Raw genomic sequence first — 19,179 nt, 5'->3', positions numbered from 1 at the left:
TAGGAGAAATTTTAATGACTGCTGTATTACCATACTGCCAAGGATTCCCCCTATGACTGACACCCATGACCATTAGCAGCAGGAATTCCTGTCAGAGGTGAGCACTGGAGGGTTTGAAAAGCACAGATTTTAAAAGTTTCAAACAATAAACACTATATCATTAAAGGCTTCTTCTGACTTGGCAGGACCAAGCACAAATCTAAACATGACAATGAGATTTATTTGGAGGAATATTTCTTCTTCACAGTGCAAAGTCACGCTTTCAATCACACAAATTATAGAATCCTAGAACTGGAAGGGAATGCTCAATCCTCAGATGAGAAAGTGAAGAACAGAGAAGACAAGCCATTTGTACAAGGACACACAAATGGAAAGTGTTAGGACTAAACCTCAGGCCATCAGATTCCCAAGTTAGCACTTTTTTTTTTTTTTTTGAGGAAGATTAGCCCTGAGCTAACATCCACTTTCAATCCTTCTCTTTTTTTGCTGAGGAAGATTGGCCCTGAGCTAATGTCTGTGCCCATCTTCCTCTACTTTATATGTGGGATGCCTGCCACAGCATGGCTTGACAGCGATGTGGGATCCAAAGCAGCAAACCCTGGCCCGCTGAAGTGAAGCTTGCAAATCTAACTGCTGCGCCACCTGGCCAGCCTCTAGCACTTTTTTATATGTACCAGTGAACCTCAAATGTTGGTACACCCAAGAATCACCAACAGTGCTCTTTAGAAATGCCAGCTCCTGGGTCTCATCTTCAGAGCATCCTGTTTGGTAGATCAAGAGTGGGACCTGGGAATCTGATTTCTACTGGCACTGCCCCCCCCCCCGCCCCTTGTGATGCCAGTGCAAGTGGACCATAATCTGGGAAAGTGTTCTACACAATCTGGCTGCCAAAAAGAACACCAAATTTTGCTCATGATATTTATACACATTTTTATTCTATCGTCTGTTAGCCTCTCTCACATTTCTCCCTTTGCCAATGGGCTTATGATGAAGACTAACATCAACAAGTATAAGTCATGTTTAAACTCATGATGCATTATAAACTCTATGTAGTATTTTGTGTTCAGGTAGGTGTAGGAAGGACAGTCTGACACATAAGGAGATAGTACCTCTTTTAAAGAATTGCACAAGCAATGCATGTATATATGCTCATTGAAAAATGTAAACAGTGCAGAAAAGTATAAAATAAAAAGTGAAGCTCTGCCTTTATCCCTCCCCAAATCTCACTCCTCTCCCCAAAGTTACTCACTACTAACTGTTACGTGCGTAACCTTCGGGTTTTTCTATACGTTACAAACATAGATTCATAAGCATATATGTACTCTTTGCCTTTTTACTTTGGGAAAGTTCTGCTTATAAAATGATCTTGGCAATTATTTTTCATCACATAGCTGAGAAAGGATGTTGTCACCATCACAGAAGCAATCAAACTTAAATCAAGGACACCTCAGGATGCACGACTGCTACTGGAAATTGCAGCATCCGCCCTTGATTTTTTTAAGTGAAGACTTCCTAGACCTCACTTATCTCCTCAAATACATTTTGGTCAGTAAGTGGTGTTCTTCAGTCATGTAAATAAATATCTGTGAGGATGCTAAAGGAAGAGGAAAGGGCTGGCAGTCACATCGTGTAAGCGTGTGAATACTATTATAGAGTTATGTGAACACAAGTTGCCAAATTAATTCAGCTCATTGTAAGCCCTGCATAACTGAGACTCTGTTACTGTGAGAAGGGATGCATGGGGTGGGGCAACGGGTGCAATAGGGGATGCTGCTATGCATTCATATAAAATGTACAGCATCCATTCTGCTTTCTCACCTGCCAAAACCAGCAATCCTGCTGTTACTTTTAGCACCCAACTGAGATTGCTCTTCTTAAGGTCACCCAAGACTCCTAATTGCTGAACCTCACTTTCTTGATCTCTGCAGCATTTGTTGGTTGACCATTTCTTCCTTCTGCAAAGATTTCCCCTCCCTTCTCTCTCCTCTGGTTCTGGTGAAACTGAGTATTCATTCTCCAACTTTATCAGTTTCTCTTAAACATTCGTATACCTCAGGATTCCAACCTAGGAGTACTTTTTTTCTTGCTCTGTATCCTCTATCTGATGGAGATCTTAAAATACCATAGCCTCAGCAATGACACGCAAATCTTCATCTACAGCCCCACTTTACACTGAGCTCAGAGCTCACCTTCTTAATACTGTCTGGCAACTCAAACATGACATGTCTAAGAGCAAACTAGTGTCTCCCTCCCCATCTTTCCACCAAGGCTGTTCCCTCTACCCCATGTATTACTCATTTCAGTTAAAGATAAAACAATCCGTCAGTTCCCTGAATTAGCAACTTCATCGCCATTCCTCACTTTTCCTTTACCTTATTCTTGTCATCCAATCTTATGGATTCCACCTCCAAAATATTTATTTGCTCTATTACCTCCTCTCTGCTCCCATGGCTAGTACCCTGGTCCTCATCATCTCCACTTGGACCAGAGTCATGGCTCCCTAGCAGGCATCCCTATATGAAATATCTTTCCTCCTCCAATCTCAAACATTTTGTACCAAAAATGTTCATGTTTCTGAGACATATAACATATATGTTACTCCCCACTTAATAACCTTAAGTGGTCCCCCATAACCTACAGGATATAAAATTATAATCCTTAAGATGCTTTCTAATTCTGCCCTAACCCACATTTCCACCCTTATCTCTGGTCACAAATAACTCAGCAATTCCCTCCAAAAGCCATAAACTTCTTCATCTATGTTTTTGACCATTCAGTTCCCTCAACCCAGAGGAAACTCTGCCAACAACTCCTTCAGTATATAGAATAATGTTTTCTCTCCATTGATCCATGCCCAGCAACACCTCTCTACAACCTCCTTAAAGGCACTCACATCTTTCTGTGTGCTCTCACTTTGCATCTACCTCTATCAGGACACTTATTCTCACATTTATTCACATATTCCTTCAGCAAGTATGTAAGCAAGAATCTAGAACAGAATATCATCATAAAACCCACCATTTCTAAAACCTTATAAGCCTGCTATCCTGGAACTCTGCACAACTTCCACAATATAGAACAGTGCCTTGTATACAACAGTTCTTAACAAATCTTTGTTATTAAATGAATGGATGAGTGAACGAAATATATATTTTCAATATATAATAGCCCTGAATGAAAACTATCTCCATCTTATTTCTTGTTAAGTTTGCCAGTAGAAAGCCATACTCTAACCCTATTGCCAGCTCTGAACCCTATCCTCCAGAATTTATTCATTCATTCTTTTATTTATTCATGTATTCAACAACTATTTAGCACCTATTGTGTACCAGGCATTGCTCCAGGTGCCAGGGATACAGCCGTGAACAAGAGAGACGAAAACCCAGATCTCCTACAGTTTGCATTCTAGTAGAAAAAAGAAACTATAGTCAAATATATCAGCAGAATATATGGCATTCCAGTCAGTGATGAATATTAGGCAGGAAAATGAAGCAGAAAAGAGGATAGAGACTGCCAGGAGCATGCTTAAAGGTCTGAGAGAAGGAAATTTTAAATAGAGAGGTCAAGAAATGGCTTAGGGTGGTGTAACTCTAGTTTGTACTCCAGCTTCTTACACAGCTTCTTACAGAATCCAGGGGAAATGGGGCACCAAAGCTACCTCCCCAGTCCCTTCTCAGAGAAAAAAAGGGGGGAGTGGGGAATAAACAGCCTATAATGATGTGGTAAACAAAGAAGCCTACAACTTACAAAGAGGCCTACATTCTACCATGTGCTGTGGATTCACGAGGAGAAATGTTGTCAACCTGGGCATACAGTTGTGAGTTCATCCTTCTCTTGGGAGAACCTCTGGACTTTATAAGAAACAGAAGTCTTGAAGCCCTAAGGCCTTGGCGGGCACTTTGGAGAAGAGGCTCGGGTATCTTATGAGAGACGGGCTTGGACCTGAACTCTTCAGTCAGGTGGAGGCATACTTGGCAGCATGAAAAAGCAGTGGTAGCCCAGCGCTAAGAGTTGTGGAATGAGAAATGAAACAGACAGTAGGCTTGGGCAGGGAGCCTTTTAAACTAATATTTTAAATTTTTGTTTATTTATCTCGTTTTCCCCTCCACAGGAGACGTAGAACCCAATGACAAACTATTTCCAATTCTATGACTTTTGGTGATTTTACAAAATTAATTTTATATATTCCATTTTTTAAATTGTGTCAAAATTTTTGAAACATTAATTGTGTCAAAAATTACAAAGGCATAAGGCTGATGTGTATCTTGAGAAAACACTATTTCCCAGAATTGTATGCATAATGATATTTAGTTAAAACTAACAAAAATCATTTGAAAGGAAAGAGAATATTCTAATAAAGAAATTTTTAGTTTTGTTCTCTAGCAAAATTTGGATCTTTTAAATACCATATTTAATTATTTTCTTGACGTTCTGGAAGGCTTCTCTGGGCTTCTCTTGCCTTATAACTAACTGGCAGAAATTATCAACAGGAGTATCGTTACTAAAACTGTACCCAAAGGCCGGGCTCACAGGCATTGGCATGTTAAAGATAGCTATTTTTAAAGGATCTAGTAAGTGATTAAAATTACAGTCATCATGTCAATTTGGAATTCTTTTTACTCTTATTTAGGTTGTAAATTTCTTCTGGAAATAAAAAAAAATTTCCTCGGGAAATAAAATGATATAAATTCACAGATCTAGACACTGAAAACTCCCATCCTAGATTGTGAGATAAAGAATATTCTTGTAATACCTAACATTTGTGAATGGCATCACTTGAAATGATAGATTGCTTCAAGCAAAGCAGAACATTTATAAAGAAGAGAGAGAGAGGCTGGAGGATTTTTGTACAAATCTTCTCATTTATCTCATTCCTGAAGGTGGTCAGAAGCAGGTGACTCGCTAACAGTCAGAGAAATGCTCTCCTTCAGCAACAACCTTTACCTTTTCCACACCTGTCGAGCTATGGGTTTAGAAATGAAGCATCTAATCAAAAGAAGGAGCCAAGGCCCCACTAAGGACCTAGAAACCCAGAATACCTACCCAGAAGAAAGAAGACAGGGACTGCCATATGATGCTTCTGAGGCCTCTTGCTCCCTGTCTGGCAGATACTCAACTTTCCTCTACCTGCCTCTGACCTGTCCCCACAGAGATCAAAGAAGAGAACAGAGAGAGGCCATGGCTCAGATGATTTTCAATGACAGCTAGCTTTTTCTTGCTGATGATAGCAATACACACCATCCCGATGCTTTGCCTGGACGCAGACAACTTCTCACCCAGTGTCTTGGCCTCAGTCCCTGATCCCTGGTCCATTATCCCTACTTGAGTTATAAATCTCTGTGGCAATACTGGTAGTGTGCTAAACTGGCCCATATTGGTTCACAAGAATGGATTGTGAAAATTTCAAAAATTTTGTGAGCCCAGTGAGCTAATTTTGGTAACTCGAATCTGGTCATGGTAGGAGTATTTACACCAGGGTAATTGGCACATGCTACAAATTAGGGCGTTTTCCTCTCCTCTCCCAACCCCTCTGCTCCCATCACTGCTTCTAACCCACTGCCTGGTTTAACTTGGAGAACTTGGATGCTGATCCCTGCTTTATCGAATTTCCACAGGTGTACCTTCATACCCACCTGACCCTTTCCGTCTGCCAGGTTGTTAGTCTTGCGCCTTTTAACTTAGCCTTTCCTGCTGCTGTCCGTGTCTCTGGAAAAAGCTGCCTCAACAGGGCAGATAAATATCCCTCTCATAGATGGTATGATCTGGTTTCAGAGTACGAGTAAGCCTGAGTCTATAGGTGGATCAGACAGTCACTGGCTCTTTAACCGCCCCATCCCATTTCTAGTAACTAACTGCTCTTTCTACCCACCCTGAGCAAAGACAATATGCTATCTGCTTAAGAAAGCATCTTTTGGCAACATAGGTAACCATTTCAAGGAGGAAAAACTACTTGGAGCAGAAAATATATATTTTTTCTTTTTCTTTCAATTTCTCCTACACTCTGCTGCCATAGTCATTTTCCTAAGATACAGACCTTATCATGACATGAATATGCTCAGCACAGTTGACGGTTCCCTATAGCTTACCAACTCAAGTCTAACCACATCAGTTTTTGAGACCTGATCTGATCCCAATTTACCTTTCCAACTATACTCTAAGTACTGGCCCTCACACGGTGATATTCAAGCCAACCTGAACTAGTCAAAATTTGCTGCAGGTTTCTGGCATTTTTGGCCATCTCTGTTTTTGCACATTCAGTTCCCTTTATCTGGAATGTTCTTCCTCCAAACCACATCCTACTGTTCAAATTCTATTCCGCCTTTAGGTGCCATCTCAAGTAGGCTTTTCACCATTAACCATCCCTGATCTTCTCATATATGAGTGATCTATAGGAATGCAACACACATACATTGAAAAGGATGAGTTGCCCCAGGCAATCCATTTGGGTTTTTATGGTAATTCTTTTTTTTTTTAATAATTCTTTTTGTAATTTAATTTCTGTAATTCTTTTAAGGCATTTAGAACTTTCTGTTATAGTTGTAAGAGTCTTCACTACTTTACCTGATTTCAAACTTTCTCTAGTTCTTACACATTATCTCACCACCCATAAGCCATATCATAACGTTATTCAAACATTCATGCTGAGTAAGTAACTGGCATTAAATCAAGTTAGAAAACAATTTTTAGCAAGACAGCAAAGTGAATATTTCTGTGGCAATAAACTTACATTGGTTATACTTGGATTTTTTAATTATGTATTATTATTAATCTATTATTATTCATTATGAGCATAGATTTATATTATTCTTCAAATATTTATTCCTGAATTAACATAAAGTCATTGCAAAAAAATAAACAATGCATAATTATAAAAATTTGAAACAAATATTCCTCATGCCATCCAGTAAAGGCATAACAATTCTGCAAAGAATCTAGTAAAATGTCCCACACATGCTATACATTTTTTTGGTCTTAAAATTTTCTTGCACACTTTTTGTTGATTTGTTAAAGTTTTTAAAATTATTCTTAAAGCTATTTGAGGTATACTTAGCATAAAAAGGGCACATATTTAACATATACAATTTGATAGGTATTAACATAAGTATACACTCATGAATCCATCAATCATAGCAATGAACATATTCATCACATGATAACTTTCCCATATACTTTGTATCCCTCTCACCCACTCCCGTCTATGTCCCCAGGCTGAAACTGATCTGGTTTTTGTCACCATAGATTGCGTTGCATTTGCTAAAATTTTGAATAAATGGATTCACACAGAGTGTACTCTTTTTTGTTTGACTTCTTTCACTCCATATAATTATTCTGAGATTCACCCATGATTTTATGTGTAGCATTAATTGGTTTCTATTGATTGTTGATCAATGTTCCATTGTATGGATATATAATGGTTTGTTTACCCATTTACCTGCTGGAAATTTAGGTTGTTTTCACTATCTGACTACTACAAATAGAGGATTTATGTACAAATCTTTGTATGGACATATACCTTCATTTTTCTGAGGAGTGGAATAATTGAATCATATGAAAAGTGTATCTGTTTAAAATTTTTTGATGGAACTACATATGGTTGATAAAGATCTTACAATTAATACTAAGTTTTATATCTCAAGGAAAAAGAATAATTATGATTATACAATAGACAAAATAATGCAAAATTCATTTGGAATCCAAAAGTACAAAATCTGAGGATTATTCACTCTTTTGAATTATTAACATCCTGCTCCCATTATTGATGATGATTAAGAATTAAATGTAATTCTATTTAGTTTGAAATCTTCATATGTTAAAGACTTGCACAACTAGAAATTACTCCAAAACTTGCTTAACCGTAAGAGTCACATCTGGGTCTTGTTAAAAAATAAAGGTCTGGATTACTTCTCCAGGCCTTACTGAATCTTCACAAGGAGGGACCTAGAACATTATAACAAATATATTAGGTAATTTTGTGGTCATATGGTGTGGAAAATACTGATTTGGTATAACCTCCCATTTTTTAACAAATGAGGGAACTGGTCTAGAGAAGTAAAATGTTGATAGCTAATAACAGCCAACCTGAGACTACTAATGAATTTTTCAGCATGTTAGGTTGGTTTATATCATAGTTTAAGAAAATAGAATAATTCAAGATTTATAAGATATTATCTCCACAATAAAAACAGATGGCTATTCTTTACGGAATGGCAAATGAACATATTACATGAAAATATTGATATTTATTATATGAATCATTTTCAAGAAATTAAGTAAAATTTTGAACTATATGCAGCAAAATAAAATCAAACATGTAGTTTAAGAACATGCCTAAAAATAGTCAACTAAGCAAATATAAATAACTGCCATGTTGCCTTTTATGACCTGTTCTCAAAAGTCCCATGGTATCCCTTCTGCTGCATTCTATTTAAAAGGCAGTTGGAAAGGCCCACCAAGTCTTAAAGAGGGGAGGGGGAGGGGAGAGAGGCATTTCTCCACCTCTTGACTGGAAGGTACAAAGGTCTGTGGGATTGGAAATGTTGTTGCAGCCATTTTTGGAAAATATAATCCACAACAGTGGGGCTCTTATCGAACGTACTTGCAATGACTTTTAACTTGCAGTACAACTGCAGATAGTTTATTTTATTCTATACACACATATCCAAAACCAGGCTGAACGTAGCATGAAATCATAGGTTAATCTAAAAGAGAAACTTATTCAAATGCATTTTTACAAAGAATGCTTTTAGCATGGTGAAAATGTGTGTCTTTTGTTATTCATTTGGTCACATCTAATTGGTTAATAAGTGGATGTATACTTTTGGTTGTAAATGTGTGAGTGAATAAAAAGGAGATACAACCGCAGCTGTCTCTCTATCTCCCTATTACCCAACACATACATATATATGTGTGGATATGTATATATACATATATATACAGTGATATATATATGGATATATAGGTCCAAACACATATATGTATATGTGTGTGTATACACACAGATATACATATAACGTCCTACTAAAACTAATTCAGGAACGTCTTTTTGTTTTTTTAGGAACTGTTTATTTTCCATCAACCTTATTTCTATTTGCTGTTTAAGAGGCTGTGGAAGAACAGCTTAAGACCACTCAGTGGTTGTTCCTACCCATTCAGTGGCCCCAGCAGTGGGAGCTTCAGTCCAGTCCTCAGTGGCAGGCTGAGCACTCCTGCCTTCAGTAGAGAACTGCTGAATAGGCACAGAGGGCACGTGCAGACCAATCTGTGACCTCAGGTTGAATAGCAGTAAATTCCAGAGGTGGAGCAGTCCATTAACCTCCTGGGCCACAGTCTTTTCAGCAGCGGTTTGATCATCCTTTTCAATCCCTTCAGGAGCTCTGTGGAAGTAGACATTAGGCATGACCACCAGAGATGGTGCCACGCATGCACAGAAGTTCCCAGCCCCTCATCCACCATGTCAGACCCACTGAGTGAGCTCCTTTGTTGATGGATGGGATGGTAATGTGACAATATCCACATACCTCAGAAGAGAGTGTGTTACACAGAGTGATGGCAGACAGGTTAACAGAAGACGCCTCTGAGAGGCTGGTAGTCAGCCTTGGGATCAGGAACCACCGGAAGTGGTGGCTCCTGGAAGGCTGCCTGGATCTGGATAGTGAAGATTCCAGGAGTGAAGCAGCCAGCAATAGGCAGGGCTCCAGTGGCAGCAGCAAACGTCAGCGCAGCTCACTGGCCAGTATTCCTGGAGGATATGATACTGATATCAGCTGGGATTTCAGTGGCAACAATGGCACCAGCTGCCAACAGAAGCTTCTCCCAGGTTCTCTTCAGATTTATGAGGTAATACAATCACTTTGCCTTTTATAGGCATACTGTTTTGTTTGGAAGTCAAGGTTTGTGCCACCTAAATGGGTTCCAGCTGCAAGAAATTTGAGGCCATCCTCCTCCTTCATTTGCAGGACATCAAGGACTCTGGACCTTGTGAAAATTTCCCTTTAAGTTACGTCAATAAACCAAAACACCACAGTATGGACCCCTCTCTGGGTAGCATGGAAAAGAAGGAATGTCATTTTTAATACATAAAGAAAAGCACTATATTAGCAAGTCACATTGTGGTCAATTTATATACAGTGAGAATTTTGAATAAGATGCATGAAAGTCCAGATCTGGAAGAACTCTCAGCTCTTTGCAGTTAGAGGTCACTTATGTGGGCTTAATTGTGTCCCCTCAAAGTTCATATGTTGAAGCCCTAACACCCAGTACCTAGAATGTGACTGTATTTGGAGAGAGGGCCTTTAAAGAGGTAATTAGGTTAAAATGAGGCCAACAGTATGGGCCCTAATCCTATCTGGCTGCTGTCATCATAAGAAGAACAAATTTGGACACACAAAGAGATACCAGGGCATGTACGCACAGAGGGACAACCAAATGAGGACACAGCAAGAGGGTAGCCATCTGCAAGCCAAGGAGAGAGCCCAACGAGAAGAAACCAACCCTGCTGGCACTTTATGGACTCCCAACCTCCAGAACTGTGAGAAAATAAATTCTGTTGTATAAACCATCCAGTCAGTGATAGTTTGTTATGGCAACCTACTAAGCTAATATAGTTACTCAATCTACTATTTCAATGCATGAATGGAATTAGATATTTCTAATATTTTTCTTAATATTCTATGGAGAGTTTTCTATTTACAAACTTTAAATAAAACGGGGGCAATACTACTCTTTTTAAAACCTCATGCTTCCCTGAATTTCCCTCCTATACATGTGTCCCCCATGCACTCATTTCTAAGGTTCTCTGGCCTTGCATGTTTGGGATCCTTTTATAAAAGACAGTTCTGGGTATATTCAAAGCATGTTATTACCACAATTTCCTAGGAAAAATACAAATATGGTTTAAGATTAGAAGCTTTACTATAAAGTCAACCTAAAGTTTAAATATCATTTTGGTTATAATTTATCTTTTTTTTTTTTTTTTCGCTTGAGAAAGATTGTTGCTGAGCTAACATCTGTGCCAATCTTCCTCTATTTTGTATATGGGACACTGCCACAGCATGGCTTGAGGAATGGTATGTAGGTCCACACCCAGGATCTGAAACCGCGAACCCCAGGTTACCAAAGCTGAGTGCCCAAACTTAACCACTATGCTACACAGCCAGCCCTTAATTTATCTTTTGAAAAATGAACAAAATACAGTATTAGGGTCAAAGCATTTGAGACTTGAGTTAACAGCCACTAAAGACTTTTGCACCCCTCTCTGATTGTCAATGCATTGCCCTTTCTGCACAACAACAATGTTCCTATTGCACAATCATTATCTAAGCATAAGCTGGCAGAAGAAACAATAATAACAGCAAATACCTTTTTTTCAATTAAAGAAGGAAAAATAATATGCAGTTTTTTAAAAAATAAAAGTTGCAAGTATTTGGGTTTACTTTTGTGTATGTTGGTTTGTGTCTGTGTATTTGTGTGAGTATATCTATTAAGTGAATGGATTAAACCATTTATGAGCTCTGTGTGTGTCCCTGGATAAATTCCTTAATCTAAGCCACTGTTCTTTCATTCTCAAAATGGGGCTAATAAAATGTTATCTCCAAAGGACTTAAGTGGGGGTGTTAAATAAGAAAACATAGGCAAAAGTCTTGGCAGAGTGGCTGACACATAGCAAGAGATCAATAAACATTAGCAACTGTACGCTTTTATTACCATAAAGCTCAGACACTGAGTTCTTTGAAAACAAAGTCCTTAGTTATCTCAGGGCCAGCCTCATGCCCTAGAGAGTAGGCTCTCCATGAGTATTGTAGGTTGCGTTAAATTAATGTAGGTTGAGCTGAACTAAAATAAATAGTAAATTACATCTACACAATGCTTTTTATTTCTGGTACTTTCTAAAAGCATTTTAATACTGCAAAGAAAAAATTTGTACCCAAATTAAAATATTTAGCTGGGTAAAATAAACTATATTATGGAATCTAAATCAGTTTGGGCTTGATTCTTACAAGCCCAGTGCTTTTAAACATTGTGTAGTCGGTAACCATGTACTGTAAGTAGATATGTTTCAAAGAAAATTTAATAATTTTGTTAGTATTTCAATTTTCTTTGCTGATCATTTTCCTTAGGTGTTTAGTGTTGATGAATTTGATTTGTGATCTTAAAAGCTTCAACCTTTTTGAAAAAAGGCAAAATATTTTGTTAATTTTCACCTTTCAAGGGTCTGAAATAAGTTCAAGGCTCAACACTGATAGTGGCATGAGTCCACTCAATTTAGCAAAATGCATATTCTCTCTGTTCGTATCTAAATGTTACAGAGAATTCATCTTTTTTTCACATTTAAAAAACTGAAACAGGGTCTGGCCCCGTGGCCAGGTGGTTAAGTTCGCGTGCTCTGCTGCAGGCGGCCCAGTGTTTCCTTGGTTCGAATCCTGGGCGCGGACATGGCACCGCTCATCAGACCACGCTGAGGCAGCGTCCGACATGCCACAACTAGAAGGACCCACAACAAAGAATATACAACTATGTACCTGGGGTTTTGGGGAGAAAAAGGGAAAAAATAAAATCTTAAAAAAAAAAAAAAACTGAAACAATAAGCCAAGGATGTCAACACATCATGAACTCCTAAGAGGAAAGCCTACTTTGATTGCTTACTTCTTGCTCTTACAGTTTACCCTAAAAGAGTATTTCTAGAAAGGTATGCCAGACCCACAGGACAATGAGAATGTGGTAAAATGGGGAGATCACCAGGACAGAACTCAGGAATCCAGACTCCAGCTCTGACTCCTCTACTTAAATTCACATCATCTCTGGTAAATATCACTTAAATTTCTCTGGATCTCAGCCTTGTTTTCTGGAAAACAGGGAGTATGATGTATGTGTATCCTTCTCCATGAAGAGATGATTATGTTTTGAAAAATGGAGAACATAATTTAAATGTGAGAAACTTTAGTTTCTTATGTTGTCTGCTTTGGCATATATTTTCCCCCATGAAAGCAAGAATTAAATAAGCCAATGCCACTAAAAGATCTTGTGTGAATTTAATAATGTATTTCTAATATGTCTATTGTGTACCATTTATTGCCTGGCTACTAGGGACTAGAAACTTGAAATACATTACTGCCTAATTCTTAGAATGCCACTACTAGGTAGTCACTATTTTTCTGATTTGACAAAACAAAAACCATCAAGTGTATAGTCCTGTATGTTTTGTCCACATGTACAGGAAAAAGTTCTAGATTGGAGCCAGGAAGCATTATTATTCCCTTTTTACAGATGAAGCTTCTGACGCTCAGGTTGAGTTGCCCAATGTTAGACAGAAGGTAAGTGACAGATACAGGCTCCAACACTGATAAGAGACAGGTACTGAGAGCTCCATTTAACTTATCGAGAAACTGAGGCTCAGAGAGGCTAAAGAAACTGCCCTAAATTTCCCAGGCAGAAAGTGGCGCAGCCAGGATTTAAACGTAGGTCTGCTGACTACAAAGGGAATGTTCTTCCCACTACAACACATTGTAAAAGGAAGCACGTTAGATAAGTGAAGCCCCTTCTCTTTTCATTTAATAAGCAGGTATAAAATAAATCATTTTGTGCTTTACAACTTCCTTGTTCACTTTCTCCTCCCTCCTTGGCCCTGAAGACTCTCTCTGCTCTTCTGTCTGATTTAGCTCGTCTCCAAAAATCACACTTGTTCTATTTTCTTTCTACAGAGGAAGGTTTATGTAGCATTATACTTTCTATTTTTTTGCTAGCTCTGCTTGTAATGCTAAGAGTTCAAGGATTATCTTCCTTAACAATGCAAATATTTGCTGTATCAGATTTAGGAGAATAGCTTCAGCATAAGGATTAATTGACAAAAACTCGTTATCAAAGTTCAAATAAGAAAACTTGGTATCACTGCGAATAATCAAGATTTTAGCCAACGCTCTTTGTTCACAGTGTCCCATGGTGTCAATATTCTTTAGCGAACTTTCTCCCTAGGACACCTTCCTTCTTCAAACACCTTCTTTAGGTTCACTGTGGGTGGTTTAATACCTTGACTACTCTATTTCTGCTCAATGCAAACTTTTTAGTTTCTTTTTTTCTAGTTAGCACCATTGGAAACCAGATGAAAGGCAGCTTCTCACCTTGCACTGATAGTTGATCAAGATAAACCGGCAAACACAAAGGTTACTGAGATGATATTATACCAGCTATACTAAGGTTGGGTAAGCAGAAACCCAATAACAGGGATTAGGGGAAAAATCAGCACAGATAATCTTCAGCTTCCAATGTTTACCCTGAAAAGACTCAGTGCTGGCCTAACTATTTCCTTTGCTCTCCATAAAAGAAACTTGTTCCACCTTTGGAGCCCTTCATTGTCATGAAATCAGTCATTTGAATCAAAGTCCTTGAGGACATTTTCCACACTGAGAGGACTGCTTGAAAGGTGTCTAATTATCCTATAGTCCTGATAGCTACCCAGCATGCCCTGGGACTTGACAAGTTATTTTCTACCTTTCAATCACGTAAGAAAACTCTGCAATGTAAATACTGTATTATCAGAAATATTTAACTCACATCTTAGCACATAAATTCTTCTATTTCACAAGAAAGAATCATTAAGGGAAGCAGTAAAACATCATGGTTATAAGGATGGGCTTTTAAAGTCACTCAGGTACGGGTTAAATCCAAGATTGGCCACATTCTAGCTCTGTGATAATGAGGAGTCAGTTAACTATGCTGTGCCTTAGTTTCCTCATCTGTAAAACAGGGTTATTGTACTCACCTCAGAGGTGAATTTGATCATCTTGCTTCTCTTTCTCTAAATAATGACAATGATTAGCACCACCTTATGCATAGATGGTTTACCAAAAACAAAAATGAACAATAACAGTTGTATGAGGAGTATTGTGAGGATTATTGTATAGATCACCATAAAGATTAAAAAATACAAGCAAAGTACTTAGCACTAGGTCAGTGTTCCAGAAACAATTATGAACTGACCTCAAACCAATTTAACATGCACAACTCTTAGGTTCTTTATGGTAGATTATGTGGCCCCTAGATTACAGTAAAAGCAAATCACAGACCAAATTCTGCAACGCATATAGAGCAATAAACTGACAAATAGACCCCTAACTTAGGTCATAGAAAATATTCTTTAAAGCTTGATAAATTCCCAGCTCTTGGTACAGTTAAGTGCTCCCATTAACATCTTGCATGAAATATTTACTCAAGATAAAGACATCATTAGAAATCCTCCTACACCAATGGCTGGAACCAGTCTGCTTAGGTCTCAAGTCTCAAGCATCATTTCTATGGCTAAAGGCTTCAAGCCTCCATGAATTCTTATACCCTGTTCATGTCTATGCCTCTAAAATGATTTTAGCCAGTCTACATATCCTGAAGAGCCTTAATTTTACCAATGAGAGCTCTCGTCTTACATTAGTGATATTTGTCAATAAACCACCATTTTTACCTCTAAAAAATTATTTTGCCATATAGGGGGCTATTTATAAATAATATCTAATATTCTTATTTCTAACATATTTCTAACATCTATGAATAAGTTAGATTTGTATAGTATAAACATGGATAATGGAAGTGCATGCATCAGTAGCCTCTAGAGCATGGAACTTCTAGTTAGAAAGCTTAGCTGGCCAGCCCTGGACTGAAATTGTTGAATAGAATGCTTACAGCACCTGAGATGTACTCTTGATCAAATAACGCACACACAACACCACACTGCATATCTTAAGGTAAATGGAAGATATCATAGCAATAGTCAATTTAATTTAAGCATGCATCCTTTATAAATGAAAAAAGAAAATACACATTTAAAAATCAATGGTTATGACAATGATCACTTTATTTTTATTTATTTATTTATTTTTTGTGAGGTAGATTGGCCCTGAGCTAACATCTGTGCCAATCTTCCTCTATTTTATGTGAGATGCCTCCACATCCTGGCCTGATGAGCGGTGCTAGGTCCGCGCCTGGGATCTGAAGCTGCGAACCCTGGGCCGTAGAAACCAAGCATGGGAACCTAAACACTACACCACTGGGCCAGGCCCAGTGATCAATTTATTTTTATCTACTGTCTTACCTTGGGTGCAAGGAAGGCTGGTATCTGGGATTTGCCGTAGGGGCCTCCAGAGCTGGAATGACGGCTTTGAATAGAAATAGAATAAAGGAAGATGGGGGAAGGTAGCTGGTGTACATGGCTGATGATGACAATGTCCGGGGCTTACTAGCCATTCTAAGTTTGGATCTCTGAATTCTGAAAGCCATCTCTTTCCTCACGGCCTCTGGAGAATAGGTTTAAAACTGGTCAAGATCCCCATAACCTCTAAAGATAGGGTCATTGCAGACAGTCAGTTTCTAGCTGAGGGAAAACACAGACAATGAGGTACATTGTTAACAAATGTCTTTTATCCAAACTTGATAAGTGGTCTGATGACGCTGAAGAAGACGTGAAAAATCTGCTACTTGTCTAAGCAAGTTGTACATCCACTAAAAAAAAAAAATAAAGTATCTACAATGCTTATTTCAGACTGTGGAACCCAAAAAGTAAAGTTATCTGTTCCCCAGCTGCCTTAAGGTCAAGTCCATTCTTTATCACCCACCAACCACCAAAAAAGAAAGAAAATCCCAAATATGAGGCAGCTTCTCTGCCATTCCCTGTTAATAATTTTTATAGGAAGAGATAACCAGGCAGTCGCATTACATCTTGTGATAGAGCTTTACAAAGTAGTATAGTTGTCTGTGTCTCTTTATTAACTGTGCCCTTCAAGAGTTGTACAGAACAAACTTGTCTATTAGGAAATAAGCCATGCTCTAGAAACTTCTCATTTATGATTCATTAGAGAACACGCATTTCAAAAGTAGAACATGAGAAAGAACATTACCTCAGTTGGAGCCGCAAATCTCTCTCTTTTTTTTTTTGGTGAGGAAGATTGGCCCTGAGCTAACATCTGTTGCAAATCTTCCTCTTTTTGCCGGAGGAAGTTTGTCACTGAGCTAACATCAGTGCCAGTCTTTATTTTATATGTGGGACGCTCCTACAGCACGGCTTAATGAGTGGTGTATGGGTGCGCACCCAGGATCCGAACCTGCAAACTCCAGGCTGCCGAAGCAGAGTGTGCGAACTTAACCACTACACCACGGGGCCAGTGCCCACAAATCTCTTAAAATCACCTAACTGAAGAGAATAACATCCCTGCCAAAAACAGCAACCTAAATTAATTTATCCAGTACACATAAAAGTTATGAGACATATATGAAAGTCATAACCAGGAAAATTATGCAAAAATGTAAAATTAGATGACATATTTCTTAAATATTATGGAGAAGAGGGACCCACGGTAAATATAAAAGTTGTAACATTTCATGATACTTGAGCATCTAAAATATATATGTATATTCAACAGTCTCCTATCTTCTGGAAATATAGAATATAGAAAATATATATCCAGAAATATATATATCATTTAGAAAATCAATTCTACCTTTTCTTCTTCTTTAGAAATTCTCCTGTGAATATCTAAAAGTCATTGTCTTACTAACAATAAATCACTCTTTACTATAAACAAAGGTGAAACATTTACTCTTTGGTCTTGGTTGCCTGGAAGTACTGCTTCCGGACTAGCCAGAAAGTGTTTCATAAGTCAGTTCCAGAGACGTGAGTTTATCCCTCATTCCAATTAGCCGCCCTATGATCTCAGTTTCTCTATCTGTAGATTAATTGTGTAAACTACATTTTATCAAAATTGTCTTCTAGTTTTAAAACCTATGTATTTGTGAAACAACTCAGTTTCTGAAATCTCTAAGGATTAAAAAAACACACACAAAATGTTTATAAAAGTTAAATGAAATAATTATATTTCTTTTATTAAAAAATAAATTTTCAGTCAAAAAATACTCGTTAAACTTTTAGTAGTAAAAATATAACATGAAAACATAGTTAACTTTTACTAAGCCCTATATGCATATTCTTTCTCTAGAATGTTCCCATCAAATTCCCACAGCTCACTTTATCCTTTCACTCAGCACATTTTGAGCAACATCCTTCTCTCCTTCACTGAGTGAAGGCTCATGTATTAGAAACGAATTTTCCCATTAACTGTAAACCTAATTAAAGTTGTAGGCAATGAGCAAACACTCTGCTTTAAAAAAAGAAGTGTTATTTGAACCAGGAATTGAATGATGAAAAGGAGATTTAAGGCAGAAAATAGAGGAAAAGTTACTCCACATTAAGGAACAATGCGAACACAGGAACAAAGTGTCAAACAGAAGATGTTGAGAAGTCCAATATGGCTAGTTGGAAGAAAGTGGCTAGTACAATAGATGAGTCTAGGAAACTATAAATATTGTGGCCAAATTGCAAGGAGCTTTGGATTTTATTCTCTAGATGCCAAGAATCAAAATCCTTTTGTAGACAGTGAGATGGTGTGACTAGATTTTTATAGATTCCACTGTACTGTTGGCAGTGACGTTGAAATGGACTGGAGTAAGAGAAGACCAGAGACAGGGAGACCATTGGTGAATCTGCTGAAATAGTTTAGGTGAGATTCAGAGACTGAAGTAGAGCAGTGATTATAGAAATGAACATGTTTTAGAGGAAACTATTAATGTCATCTGGAGTATTAAAAAATACTTGTCAAATGAATTGATCAATAAATAAATAATATGAGTTATTTCTGAAAAGTTGAATTAACGGTTTTAAATATACCAGGAAATTCTCTCTCTAAGATCTATTGGATTTCTTTTTGTTCAAGTTCCTACGAGAATGTTTTAATAAGTTTATTCCTTGAGAATGTCTTGATAATCTCACTTTTTCATTGGACCATGATGGCTAATACTTTCTTGATTATTCGATAGACATAGAGTATAACGATCTATCTGTATTATAATTATCTCCATGGAACACTCATTCTTTTTTTTTGTCAATCAAATTCCATTTGATATGTGATCAATATTTATTGATAACACTAGGACATTCTGAATTAATATTATGAGCATTTCTAGAATTCCACAAAAAATGTTAAAAAAAAAAAATCTCTGATTTGCTATTATATAGGCTCAACATTTTTCAGGAATGTAATTATTTACTGTTATTTGTAAACTGGAGCTGTGATTAATTTTCAGGCACAGTATAAAGGGAAAAGAAGGTCGACTACCAATAATTTAGGTATTTACTATTCTTGGCAA

General features: G+C 37.7%; 1 pseudogene; it reads right to left on the bottom strand.

Annotated features, from left to right (window-relative positions):
• Positions 1-9,118: 9,118 nt before the first annotated feature.
• On the bottom strand, positions 9,119-16,227 carry LOC100062955 (small ribosomal subunit protein uS2-like; annotated as a pseudogene).
• Between the last annotated feature and the right edge of the window lie 2,952 nt (positions 16,228-19,179).

The sequence above is a fragment of the Equus caballus genome, chromosome 28, assembly GCF_041296265.1.
Source record: "Equus caballus isolate H_3958 breed thoroughbred chromosome 28, TB-T2T, whole genome shotgun sequence".
NCBI classification, from domain to species: Eukaryota; Metazoa; Chordata; class Mammalia; order Perissodactyla; family Equidae; genus Equus; species Equus caballus.
This window is presented reverse-complemented; position numbering and strand designations above follow the sequence as displayed.